The sequence below is a fragment of the Vicugna pacos genome, chromosome 9, assembly GCF_048564905.1.
Source record: "Vicugna pacos chromosome 9, VicPac4, whole genome shotgun sequence".
Classification (NCBI taxonomy): Eukaryota; Metazoa; Chordata; class Mammalia; order Artiodactyla; family Camelidae; genus Vicugna; species Vicugna pacos.
Genome location: NC_132995.1, coordinates 31095174 through 31108854, shown reverse-complemented (window position 1 = coordinate 31108854; position 13681 = coordinate 31095174). Strand labels below are relative to the sequence as shown.

General features: G+C 41.1%; 1 long non-coding RNA gene across 1 annotated transcript in view; it reads left to right on the top strand.

The window, feature by feature from the left end:
* The window catches only part of LOC140698123 (uncharacterized), a 146596-nt gene that overhangs the window by 54632 nt on the left and 78283 nt on the right, over positions 1–13681 (top strand). The window contains exon 2 of the long non-coding RNA XR_012075608.1: positions 12724–12776. This is a non-coding gene — a long non-coding RNA (uncharacterized lncRNA). The remainder of the gene's footprint in view (positions 1–12723; positions 12777–13681) is intronic.

Below are 13681 nucleotides of genomic sequence, written 5' to 3'. Positions count from 1 at the left end.
TTGAAGCAGATCCTGGAGGAATTCCCAGCCACTCTGTGCCCCTTCATCAAACAACTGGAAGAGATTAGAGATGTCCTCTGTACAGCCTTATTTTTGTCTATCATATACAGGATGATGTCAGCAAAGAAAACTCTGTGCTGATGACCCAGTTTTTAGGAATTACAGCAGCCTCCTGGAGATGGTGAAAACGTTGCCTTGAAGAAAACAGTATCTGTGTGTAGCAGACCCTGTCCATGTTCTGTCTGTATCGCCTCAGCACTCACCACCCCCTGAATTCTGATGACTTCTTGCTTTAAACACCTGCCGCTCTCTGCCTAAGAATATTTTCTGGTTGCTGGAGTAAGCTTGGCCCATGCACCAAGCAGGCTCAAAATGCTGGAAAAATTAGTATCTCCAACGGAGCAGCCCCCAACCAGTGATGAGCAGGCGTCGATGTTTAAGCATCCCTTGCTTGGGACGATTCTGAAGTGCATTCTCCACTCTCGGCCAGAATTTGCCAGTAGTACTGCACCCAAGTGGCCCACAGCAGTAACCAGCTTGATAATACACCTGTTAATGTCTTCTTTCCATTCTCTGACTCACTTCCCCACTCTCCCACAGGTACTTCCTGGGATCGCCTCCAAAATAAGCTACTTGCGTTCATATCCCAATGTCAGGGACTGTTTGGGGGGAAATCTGACCTGAGATGCTGTACACCTGCAAAGCTTGACATCTCATCTGGTTTTGCTGCTTGGTGAATAAAGAGGTTCTGTACGTTATTGTAACTTGCTGCTCTTTTCAGAGGATTCCACTAATGTCAAAATAGTCTGCCCACGATGCTGGCAGGCATCTGGTCAAGCACAGGGAAGCATCTCCATGATGCTAGAGCTGAGTTCTGAATCACCACCTTTCTGGGGGCTTGTCAAAAAATGGAAACAGACTGTGAAGGCTTGCTCCAAAATCCTGAAGTTCCCTAGCTTCCAGGGGCAAGTCTAACACACTCTGTTGACTATTTGGCAGAAGATAAATGTACATTCTCAAAACAATTCAGAAGAATTTCTTTAAGTCTTGGCATTCTTGGCAGGCTAAAAAAAATGAATATGATAAATCTCTTAATTCAAAGTCTTGCCTTCCTTGTTATGGAAGCTGTTGCATAAAAGCTTTGAACCCTTTAGCCTTCATCCTTCTAGGTAAGGGGGCTGGTGGTGGAGAGTTCACATATTTCTTTGATTTTAAGATGAAATCTACTGTAAAATATCCCATGACTTTAGCAACAGTTCAATTGGATGAGGGAACATTGCTTACATCAGATGTGCTCATGAGCTCTAAGAGGGCAAATTTTAACTTGTGCATACGGAAATGGAGGAATTACTGGGGGACCCTTGGTCAGTGCTGTTGAAATGACCTCACAAGTATACTTGATGGTGGCGAACTGTTGTCAGTATGGTGGCAGGTGGAAGTTGATGGACACCTGGAAAGGCTACAGAGGCTTTTTGAAATTTTCTTAAGCTCAGGGTGCCTTAACATTAAAATACCTAACCCTCTGCTGCTTGTAGACATTGTCAACTAGGCAGATCCTGGCACAGGTGACCTCTCTGACTTCACAAAGGGACTGTTGTAAAAAGCATTCCACTTGAAGTTTCGGGGAGTTCTGGCATTTCTCTGACTAGCCTCACCCTTACCTGGCCACAGGAGCAATGGGAGTTCTGCATTTGTCCCTTGCAGAAATGAAATGGATTAAATGTCAGCGATGGCCATGTCAAAGACCAATCCACAGGTCTGCCTCCTCAGGCAATCCAAACAAAAGAACTTTCCAGTGGAAGTTTACTTTCAACTAGAATTAAAGTTTACTTTTTGTTTAATTTGTGTAATCTGTATCTATTTTCTTTTGAAGGAGGGGGGAGTAGCCATTCATTTTTGTCTGGAAAAAAAAAGTGAAGGATAAGATTTTGATGAAATTTATCTTGTTGATTACTATATGAAAGGAATATATTTCTAATGCAAAAGAGTTATGTGCACAGTTCTGCATACGTGTGTATTTTCCTGAGGTTCATGGATTTCTTGAGACTTTTCAATGGTTCTGCAACCTCTCCCAATTTTTAAAAATCACTGACTTAGTAAAACTACTTTGGAAACGAGGGTTGAAAGAATTTAAGTGATTTACTCCATTATGACTATATAGTAAAGTCTTCTTGAAGTTATTAAAAGAGGTGTATTTTTCTTGAAGATGAGCAAGTTCTTGCAGTGTTGACTTAGCTGTTAATTATCCTAATAATCCTCACCTCCATTGTGATACAGTGAGAAAAACAAAAGTCCACTGTTTGGTCTAATCACAAATGCTTACTTAGTAAATTAAGCTCAGTACGGTTTTGCAGTACATGTCTTGTTACTTTTGCATAAATCTCAATTTCAATCTATTTCTTTGTAAACAGTGGATAACCTTGTAGCAGTGCTCCTTCCCGCTTGCTTAGAGGTGATTTGTCTTTTCTGCCCACGGTGTCTCTCCTCATCTCCACCCCCACTCCAGAAGTCTTAACATATTTCCTCTCCTTTGGAGCCTATATAAATATGTTTCTTTGTGATGCTAAAAACTAATCTTTGTTTTTTCAAGCTTTTAGGAGGGATACTTACCTTAATCCTCTTAGGTCTGTGTGCCTTGAAGTGATAGCACTTGGCAAGTTTCAAGTTTCAAGGAGCAAGCTCTCCTAGGACCGGGTTGGGCTGACCTTCCCAGAGATTCCTGCCCTGTCACCCTTATGGGGAACGCTTTAAAAAGATTTGTGGCTCCCATTATTGCTCTGTGCTTGGTTATCTACCAATGGTGCATTTAACAAAGAGGAAAGGAAAAAAAAAAAAAAAAAGAAAGAGAAAAGAAAAGAAAGGAGAGGAGGAAAGGGGAGGGGGGAAAGGAGGGGAGGAGAGAGGAGAGGAGAAAGATTCAAATTACAATACATTGTTTCTACTTTTCTGCTCTTTAAATGTTTTCCTAGTGGTGGAGGTGTTTTCTCCCCCCCCCCCCTTCGTCTTTTAAAAAAGATTTTAGAATCCCACTTACTTAAACTACTTTTCCCTTTATCAGCCTTATGCATTTGACAATAAGCTGTAGTGTTTCTGATCAGACATGCAAAGCTGTTTGTAAATCCCATACGTCTTTATGTTACTGGTGGACAAACCAGCCCTCAGCAAGTTGCCTTGATGAAGAGCCTCATCTCCCAAAGCATTTATTAAGCACCTGGCACTGCCCAAGAGGTAGTGAGCAGTGTGGTTACTGAGAGAGAAATTCACAGACTGCAGTTGTCAAGATTTGTTTGTTTTGAAGACTCCCTCTGGCTATGATTTTGCATTAGCGAAACACATTTAATACTTTACAACTCGTCTACCTTCCGAGGATCTAAACCAATGTCTCTCGAAATACAGTTCACCTACATTACACTGAGGGAAGCAGTAAAAAATGTGACTTCTCACTCCCCAGATCTGCTGAATTTCTGGGAGTGGAGCATAGGAGACTGCCTTTCTAACAAGCTCTGCTGGTTCTGGAGTAACTGAAGTTTGAAACTACATCTTTCAGCTTCCCACCCCTGATTGCTTCAGCTCCTGTGTACCTACTCTAGATACCCTCTCTAGTACCTGCCTTCTCTCCTGGACGGCAGTGACTGAGAGTTGGGAGGTGGTGGGAGCATTTGTTGATTTTGCCTGTTTGGCACCGATTTCCCCCCACTTCAGGTAATAGCTCCCAGGTTTTATTCCAGAGGAACCACCCATCTCCTACTCTTAATTCATAAGACCAGACAGAGGGCCCACATCTTCACACGGCTAGGGGTGGGCATGTGACCCAGGCCTGGCCAATCAACACATCCCATCCCTCTGGCTTCTTTGTGATTGGTTCAGTGGTGGACACATGACTAAGCTAGTCTGATTAGCCCCGACTTGGGGCTGTTGTTGGAAAAGCTGAGAAAGACAGACTCTCTTTTTGCTGGAACTGCGGAGGGTGGGGAGGCTGGGTCCTTTTGCCTCCATGTGGACAGGTTCTGCTTGAGTGTCCCCAGCCGTAGAGACAAAGAGCTGAGAAATGAAAAAGGAAGGACTAAAGTCCTGTCGATTCTCTTAGAGTCCCGAGATTCAGACATATCTGCAGACAGAGCTGCCTCAAGGGTTTTCAGGTCACGGAGACAGTTTATCCCCTTTCTGTTTCGACCTGTTTGACTTGGTTTTCGGATGCTTTCCACAGAAAGAGTCCTATTATGGAGAGAAAATGAAAATAACTGATCTCTTCTAGGTTCAGTGTTGGTTTTGTTTAGACCCAACATGGGGTGTTTGGTGTGGGGCAGGCCTTAAACTAGTGGCATTCAATAAAAATATGTCTGGAAGTCCAGGAGTATAGGTAATTCTTGGGTTGACTCCAGGAGTGTCAGACTAAGTCAAGGCCCTGGAACATGCTGTAAAATAATTCAGAACACACATATGTCAAAAATGAGGGTCCTTATGGGAACAAAGGGACAGAATATTTGAATTAGGGCCTCTTGAGAAATTCCAGACCCTGGTCGTTCTACCTTTAGCCCTGAAAACAAACTCTCATCAGATTCCCTAGCTTAGGTGTGACTTGTAGCTGATTCAGACCCCACTCCCCCAAATCATTGTCATGGTAGATTTCTCAAGTTACAATGGTGCCTGCTTGAATTCATGGAAAATAAACAAGCTCTGTAGTCATAAACACTGGGAGGAAGTTCCACAGATGGTTAAGAATAAGGATTTTGAGTCAGACAGAGATGACTCCAAGTCTTGACTCTGTCAGTTGCTATCTGCCTAGCTTAGAGATTTTGTCTGTAAAAGGGAATAATAATGGCATCCTGGTGCAAGAGTGCAATGAGATGATGCATGTAAAGTACAATGCCTGGCCCATAGTAATTACCCAGCTCACCTGGGTTCCTCTTTTTATTGACTTCATTATACCTCTTTGACATTTTTCTTCCATTTTTTACCATATCTTGAAAAGTTTCATAAATGTCTCCCCAGCTGCCCACTCATCAGCTCTACTTTTAAGCTCTTGCTGAAGGTACTTCTGTTAACCAAGTATGGTTGGCTGCAGGTCTTTGAGCCTCAATTTACCTACCCCAAAATGAGGGAGTCAGGGCAGAAAGGGTGCTGTTGGACTAGATGATCACTACTTTTAATATTCTGTGATTCTAAGAACTCTAAGCACTTGGCAACCAACTAGCTAAAAGTTCCTGGGAAAACGCCTCAACTTTGTATTGCTCAATCACTGATTTTGACAAGGTACTTTAAAACATGCTTTTTATTCTCTGCATGAGGAACTTTAGATGTGACTCTGTATGTATGAATTTGGTCAAGAATCAGAATGATTTCTACTGTATACTTGTAGTTCTACTGCAAATGCTATCAATAGGTAAGAGTGTTCTTTTGAAGTTTCCAACCCAGAAGATAAATTGCATTTTTAAAATACCCGAAGATTCCCCCCATTTTTTTCCATTTCTTTGATGCATGTAATTCTCTTGACTTCAGCCCAGTTCTCATCTTTTGGCAAATGATCAATTCACAGATTCCAAGCAATATTCGGAATGTATTCAGCTAAAACAAATCAAGTCGGACAGTTGTCACAGAAGCATTTAAGCAAAATTACTTCAGCATTTTAACAATGCTTGACGTTTTCAGGGATGTCTTTGAAGTACAGAGCTCCCAAAATATTTAGTGTTAACAGTTTTAGACAGGTGTTTTGCCACAGACATGTAAAGATGTGTTGAGTGAAGATTATTATTTTGCAGTGAGCTTAGCCTCTGGAAAAATATTTATGTCTTAATTGGATGGAATTCCACCTGTCATTTTATCAAACACTTTGCTTATGGTCCGTTTTGCTTAGAGTCCAAGAAAAATGAAAGTATTTTAGTTGTGAGAATTAATGTGACACATGTTTGGGCTTTGTGGAATCACTGCATTTGTTTGGTGATAATTATAAGAGAGTGTTTTAGGAACTTGAACTGGAGTTTGCAATTAGAATATACAAAATTGGGTTTGAAAAGAAATCTTAAAAAAGACCAGGCGTGACAAACAATGTACAAAGGCCCTTTCACAGCAAACCAAAGTTACAGAACTGAAAAATCACTTAATTAAAACTCACATGGAAGAAGGCAATCGACACATTTTCTAGGAGCTTCTATCTGTTCTCAGGATTAGCTGTCTTAGTACCTGGCACATAGTAGGTCCTCAAAAAGAAGGAGCTTCCTGCCTTTTTCTCTCATACTTCTCTCTTTTGCTCATCATCCTTCCCTCTACAAGCTTCTTTGTCATTTACAACATGATTTCAATGAGGAATACTGAAAATAGAAAATAGAACTCAGCTGCTTTTGAACCAACCGTTAGGTCAGAGCAAAGAAGTGTCCCTCTTTTGCTCAGAGACGTTCTCCATGTGAGCATAGCTGATGAAGTGTCAGGGCACTAACTCCATTATTGAGAGGACTAAATCTGCTTAACACTTCAGTGGGCCAAGAGGGGCTGTTTACGTACCTGATATGTTCTGTTTAAGCCCCATCCACATGGGCAGCTTTGAGTGGGTCTTGGCGAGCCCCGTTGTCACCTTAGAGATGGGATCCTGGAGGGAGAAGTGGGGCATAGGTGAGGTATTTGGAGGTGGGGGACAAGATTGTTAGCGCTTTCTGAACCTCTCGTTTGGGGTGGTTGTATCCAAAAACCCAAGCAGCAAAAGGTTTGACCCAAATCAAAAAACAAACCATGAGATGGGACCTAAGGAAACAAAATGAAGGACAAATCCACCCAGAGGAACTGATTCACAGATTCAGGAAGGCTTACAATGACACACCCATCCCCTCCCCACTTTGTTCTCTGTAGATCAGTCTCCTCAGATAATCCCCAGACAATGAAATGGAGAAATTGTTCTTCACTGGGTCTCACCTTGGAGTGGGAAGGCTTTCCTTGTAAGGAAAGTACTTGGAGTGCTGGGGCTAGAAGCTGAGGCTCTGGAGGGCCCTTGGAGGAGGTGGATGCACTCCAAGTGGGACATGGGGGGGATGTTTAGCACGAGGAGGTGTGAGGGGAAGTAGAGCAGTGGAGCTGGTGAGAGGCTGTGGGTGATGCTCTAATGGATCCACATATCCCTGGAACTCCTAAACTCCCAAGTGCCTGATGATGGCTCTGACTAAGCCTCCTGTCCTTGTTGATTTGGGGAAGCAGCACATGCAACCATAGGAACATGGAGAAAGGAAGTGATCCAAAAGAACTCACAGGCTTCGTGATGCATTTGCCTCAGGTCCCAATGGACTGTGGCCAACACACAGTTATTGTGATGATTGAGCAAGGACACTACTCCCGCACCCCTTTTTACTGGGGAGTAAGCCTCTAGCTTCTTCTTGATGAGGGTACCATCCTTCTCAGTGCCCTTTCTTGTTCTCTGGCCTCTCATGCTATAGTTTCCTTTATAGTCCCATTTTAAAATTTTTATATCATCCCTGGCACTTGTTTGGTCAAGGTGACAATCTGATACTTGTTTGGTCTGGCACTCCCATCTGGCTTTGGTGCTCACAGCTAGAAGCATTCACAGTTGCTCCTTTGGATGGGCTACCTTGGGTCTGTAATCAATGACTTTTCATTCCCTCAAATGGAAAATATTTGTTAGGTAAACCAAACTTACAACCTAGGATGTTAGTCGAATTTGTAACATACATGCTACACATATATCCTGAAACAAACTTTTTCTCAAAACTTGATTTTAACTTACCAGTCTCTCTTCACCATTGATCTTACCGTGGAATGAGGGAAGAAATTAAGCATCGGGGGTAGGAAAATGCAGGTGAGGCAGCAGTACTGCAACACACGCTGTCTATGTCTTGCTTTTGTTGACTATGACAGGTTGAAGCATGTTTAAGTAGAAGTCCATCTAGCTTAGCCACGCTGCCCTTCTCTACATCAGTAGTGTGGGTATGTGTCAGATTATGGTTAAAAGCATTAGCGGTGGAGGAGATGCCCCAGCTCTGGATCTGAACCCTGCCTGTCTTTCTTCCTAGTTGTGAGACCTGTACCTTAGAGAGACACTTAACACCCTCTGTGCTTTCTTGTCTTCATGTGTACAACTGGGGAAATAACAGTACTGAGATCCTAGGATCATTATAGATGAGGCTTAAAAACATAGCATGTATGAAGTGCTTAGAATATGGTTGGATGCTTAATAAGCACTTAAAATTGGTAGTTATTATTACTATTATTATTGTCAGTGGGGAACAGTAAAAGGTAGAAGAGCTCATTCTTTAATCACACATAAAATATAGATTGTAAGCAATTTGGGGCACAGTGACACTATCAACATTGCACTGAGTGTCTTGCAAATATGCCTTGGATTGCTGTGGAGTAGAAGGTGAACTTGAAGGATGCCAAAGAACCATGCCAGGGGAAATACTTACAGTCTTGGCCTGTGGTCTCAGCCAGCAGTTGTTAATGTTGGATACTGTAATTTGTTCTTGATAGTGTTTAGCAATATTCGGAGGGGGCCATAATTCTCCCTCTTGTCACCAGCTGTTCTAAGGAGCAGACATTTCTGATGGTTGAGTTTCATGGTAATTGGTAGTATTTCCTCCTTTTTCTGCAGGCAACCAAGCATCCAGCACTCTTAGGATGCTAAGTAATACGTACGTGGTTAAGATCAAGCACAGGGATCAAGCCCATCTTGTTGATATTAAGACTTTGGGGCATCATTCAGTGGACAAATCATTTTGCTGGACAAGCCACACAATGCAGTTTTATTTATCTAGAGAGCATATTTGTTGGGGGGAGCAGTGCACAAAGAGGCTCAGTTTTCTTAAAATGGTGGTCTCAAAACGGAAAGTCTTAGCCAATTATTGTTTAAATGTTTGTGAAAAAGCTGGATTGCAATGTTAACATTGGAGAGGCCATAAGGACTGAGTCTTCCAACTGCGGCATTTTACCCCAATCCAGATGTAGGCCAAAGTAGTCTCTTGAGAACCCAAAGAAATTGGCATGATCCCATTCCAGGTATGGAGACAGCCCCATGACTTTCCTAATCTTCCAGGGGATTCTAGAGGGTAGAGACTGCTGATGGGTTGTTTTGGATTTGGGGTTCTTCTCCCCCACCCCATATGACTCTGGATTCTGCTTCTTAAGTTCCATTCTGTGGATTCCCTCACCATACTTGTGTTGCCTGTATCCCAAAATGCTTCAGCTCAGCTATGAAACTTGGATTTCCTGATTTGGGCATTTAAAACCCACTCTCAGAAACCCTTAATTTGCCCAGCAGATTTTGCTAAGGTTTGAGAAAAGAGATGGAGGGGGTTTACCTCACAGAAGAGATGTCACCTTAAAATGGAACATTGGCTCCTCCCGTGCTCACCAGTATTTGCCACGGGACTTGGGGTACTTTGTTCTGGCAGGCTTAGCAAACTGACCCACTCCCCAGACAGGCAGACAGTCTGCAAATGAAGACACATGAACACGCAGATAGCTGGCACTGGGGAAAGAGAAAGTAGGAAAGGAATTCCAGCCGCATCAACAGCTCAAGCAAAGACATGGAGGTTGGAAAGAGGAAAATATATTTGAGACTGGAATGTGGAAGGGAATAAAGAGCGATAAAGTGGGAAAGATGAGTTGGTCTCATACGATCAAGGACCTTGAATTCTCGGTTGAGAAGTCTGGCCTCGCCAGCTATTCTCTGGACCCTCAATAAAGCAAGAGAACCAAGGAATAGAGGTTGGGTACAAATTTAGAGCATGTGGAAAATCCCAGTATTTTTTTCTTGCCTCCTCTTTTCCCGTTTGAGCTTTTACTTTTAAAGTTGAAAGACATTCTGGAGCATGAAAAAAATGTCTATAAAATGAAGAGAGAGGTTGAAAGAAGGTTTCTTTGCTTCAGGGGCTTTGGGTGGAAATTTTTGTTGGCTCGAAACTCTGATGGACACAGAGACATTGCAATGCCCATTTCTGTGAGTGAATTTTGGGGCATTCTCCAAGATGTGATACATTTATTGGCCAGGAAGGAATAAAGCTTCCCCACTGGGTCCCTTCAGTGCAAGCGATGAAATGACTTTGAGTCCTTTTGCACAGTGAATAAAATTTGGGTGGGTCACTTTCTGCTGCCGTGACCTGCGGTGGAGGGACGTGGGGCTGCCCGGGGCTCCCGGGGACGGGGCTTCTCCCCCTCTCCCGCCGTGGCAGGCTTTTGTGTGCTCGGAGCAGAGGGAGCTGGGAGCACGGAGACGAGGTGTGGCTGATGGGACCTGATAAACCCCACACAAAAAGCCAACTGTAGGGCTGAAAGGGTCTCCAATGTAGCTCTTTAATTTCCTCGCTTAGAAATGTTTCTCCTCTTTTCAACCCCAGCTTTTATCTTAACTTCTAATCGGAGCAAAGCGGCAGCCTTTCAAACTGAACAAATAGGTTCCTCTGGCCGTGACAAGATGTACCTCATTTTCTCGGCCAGCCTTCAGCAAGGTCACACCTTTTTAATTTATTTTCTGTAAGAAAAATCTACTTGCTGGATAGAACAAGGGCCAGATCTCGCTAGAGGTCATTTCTCGAGCTAGTCATAAAGTAGAATAGGATTAGAACCGTTTAATATCCTCACCCTCCCCTGGCTGCCCACCGCCAGCTCGGAGGGTGCAGACGGGAGCTGGCCGGGCGACAGGGACACGCCGCGTGGATTGTTCTGCCCTCGAATCGTGCCGGGGGCTTTCCTCTTGCGTTTATTTATATTTATTTGTATTTATTTCACACATGACCTTTACTCTTCAAAATGTACTTATTTAAAAATGTTAATGAGAGGTCACGAATTGGTTTCACATTTTCTAATCAGAAAAGAAGGGACAGAAGATAGTTTGCTTCTAACTAAATTTTAAGCTAATTTCTTCCTTAATATACCTTGTCCACCACCCCAACTTTAAAAATTGTTCCTGGGCAATTTTTTTTTTCCGGTCATTTAAAATCGAGGTGAATGATTTTACCCTGAAATCAAAGCTGTCTTCATTCCTTAAGTTTTAGATATTGGGTAATTTGCAAAAATATCCAGCCAGTTCTTTTCTGTTTTGTTTTGTTTTGTTGTATTAAAGAACTGTATTTTTCTGATTATAAAATTAGTTTCCATTCATATTTGTAAATATACAGAAAAATGTCTGGAAGGATATATACCTACCTTTAATAGTAATTACTTCTGGAGAGGCACATAGGATGGTAGGCAGAGGGGGACTCCCCATGTGAACCCATCACTTGCGTATTTAATGATGATGATGCATTTATGTTGAAAAAAATGTTAAGTAAACAAAAATAGATTTTTAGAGAACGAAGACCATGCTAAAATGGATAGCAAATAAATAAAAGTCACCTATAATCTTACCTTCTAGAAAAAATTATTGATGATGCTTTGTGGTGTTCCTTCCCACACTCTAATCCTGTCTATTTTTGTAACTCTATTTCTCTATTTCATTAAATATTCTTTTAAAATAGTGTATTCAATGCCTGCACAGCATTCCATCAAATATGCCTACCTAATGCATTGAGACATTTTAAAACCTACTTGCTGCTTTTGATTTCTGGCTGCTGTTAAAGGAACCACTGTAATAAACATCCTTATCTAGACACATTTGGGTACATCTCAGATCATTTTTTTTTTTTAGGCTGGAGAAAATTCCTAGAAGTGGAATTACTAGTTCAAAGCAGAGAACATTTTCAAGACTGTTGATACATTTTGCCAAATTAAACCTCAAGAACTGTATATCCATTTAAATTACTACCAGCAGTATTTCAAAGTGTCTATTGCAGTTTTTGCTTTTTGCTGATTCTTTGAACTTGCTGAGGGAAGTAGTCATTTTAATTTGTATTTTTAAATTATTAGTGATGTTAAACCCTTATCATTAGTTTATTGGTTATTGGGATTTCTTCTCTTGTGACTCAGCTGTTTGAATTCTTTAACCATTTGCTTACTAGGGTTTTCATTTTTGCTTATGGGTTTGTAAACCCTTTAGAATTTAAAAATATTAACCTTTGTATATATTTTGTATTCTAACCTAATTTGATATCAACCTTTGATACTGTTTTTAAAATATTATTTTTTTCCATTTTTATGCATTCAGGCACACAACTCATGTCCTTCATGGTGTTTTCATTTGTGTATCTACTTAGAAATGTCTTTTCTACCCTAAAAACATGTAGCTATTTAGTATCTCCCTAAGATACTTATCCTTCCAATTTTTTACATAACTCTGTATTGATTCAGAATTTTTTATTATAGTAGATGACAGGAAATAAATTTCATTTTTCTAAATAGATAACATATTTCTAAAACTACTGATTGCATTCATTTTTCTCAAGAATTTGAAATGATAAAAATATGTGTCCTGTTCCATTGGTTTACTTGGCTATTCTTGTGTCAGTAACATACTGGTTTAATAACTGTAGTTTGATAATATGTTTTTATATTTGTCAGTTTATTATTCATTATTCTTCCTTTTCACATATCTTCAATAATCTTGCCCATTTAATTTGCAGAAGAATTTTAAAATTTCCCTGTCACTTGGCACTCACCAATAAACATTTAGTACTTAACCAATAAACATTTTTGATTGTACAAATGAATAATTAATTTGATTGGAACCAAATTAAACCTGTATTTGGGAAGTACTGACTTCCATGAAATTCAAGGACTTGAGTTGTCACTTTATGTGTTAAAAAAGATTGTGTTCCTCAGTAGTGTTTATTATTATTTTTTCCAACATAGGCCTCAAAAACTGTGGTGCTGGTGCAGGGGAGAGAAGTGGATGAATTTGAGAGGTAGGTAAGATTTATGATTTACAGGTTTTGCTGGGAGGTTAGGGAGCCATGAGAGGTTAGGGAGAAGGTTCTTTGCTTGGATAACAGGAGAACTGTTGGTGCTATTCACTAAGATAGGGAACATCAGAAGAGAACCAGGTTTCAGGAGGAATGAGCCATAGTTTGGTTTTGGGCATGTGAATTTTATAATGGCTTTGTGATATCCAAGAAGATACATGCAAGTTAGTTGTTGGATGTGCAGATTTGAAGCTCTGCAGAAAGGGCTGAGCAGAAAATCCACATATATGAGTCATCTGCAAATGGGTGGTAATTAAAGCTAGACATTACCCAGAGAGCAAGCATGGAGTGATAAGAAAAATATGCACAGGGCTGAGCCTTAATGGCTAGGAAGATGTTGAGCCCGTAAAGGAGACGAGGCCAGAGTGAGTGTTAAGTCACCAAAGCCAAGGCAAGAAAGTGTCTCATTTACAGCTAACTGATTTTCAACAAGGGGGCCAAGACCATTCAATGGGGAAAGAGTAGACTCTTCAACAAATGCTGCTGGGACAACTGGGTATTTACCTACGAAAGAATAAAGCTGAACTCTTACTTCATTCCATATAAGAAAATTAACTCAAAATGGATCAACAACCTAAATATAAGAGCTAAACCATAAAAGTCTTAGAAGTGTCATTTTAAGAAACTACACACGAATCACTGACTGTTCTTCAAATTCTGAAAGAGTATTTGGAAGTTTATGTGGTAGTTAAAGTTTTGGTTACAAGTTACAGAAATGGACTCCAGCTAGTTTATGTGGAAAAGAGTGAATTAGAGGGAGCCTCAGGAATTTAGTAAAAGTCAAGAAAATCAAGAGCTGGGAGTGGGCTGGAACCAGGCATCTGAATTGCCCTCGGGGGAACCAAGAA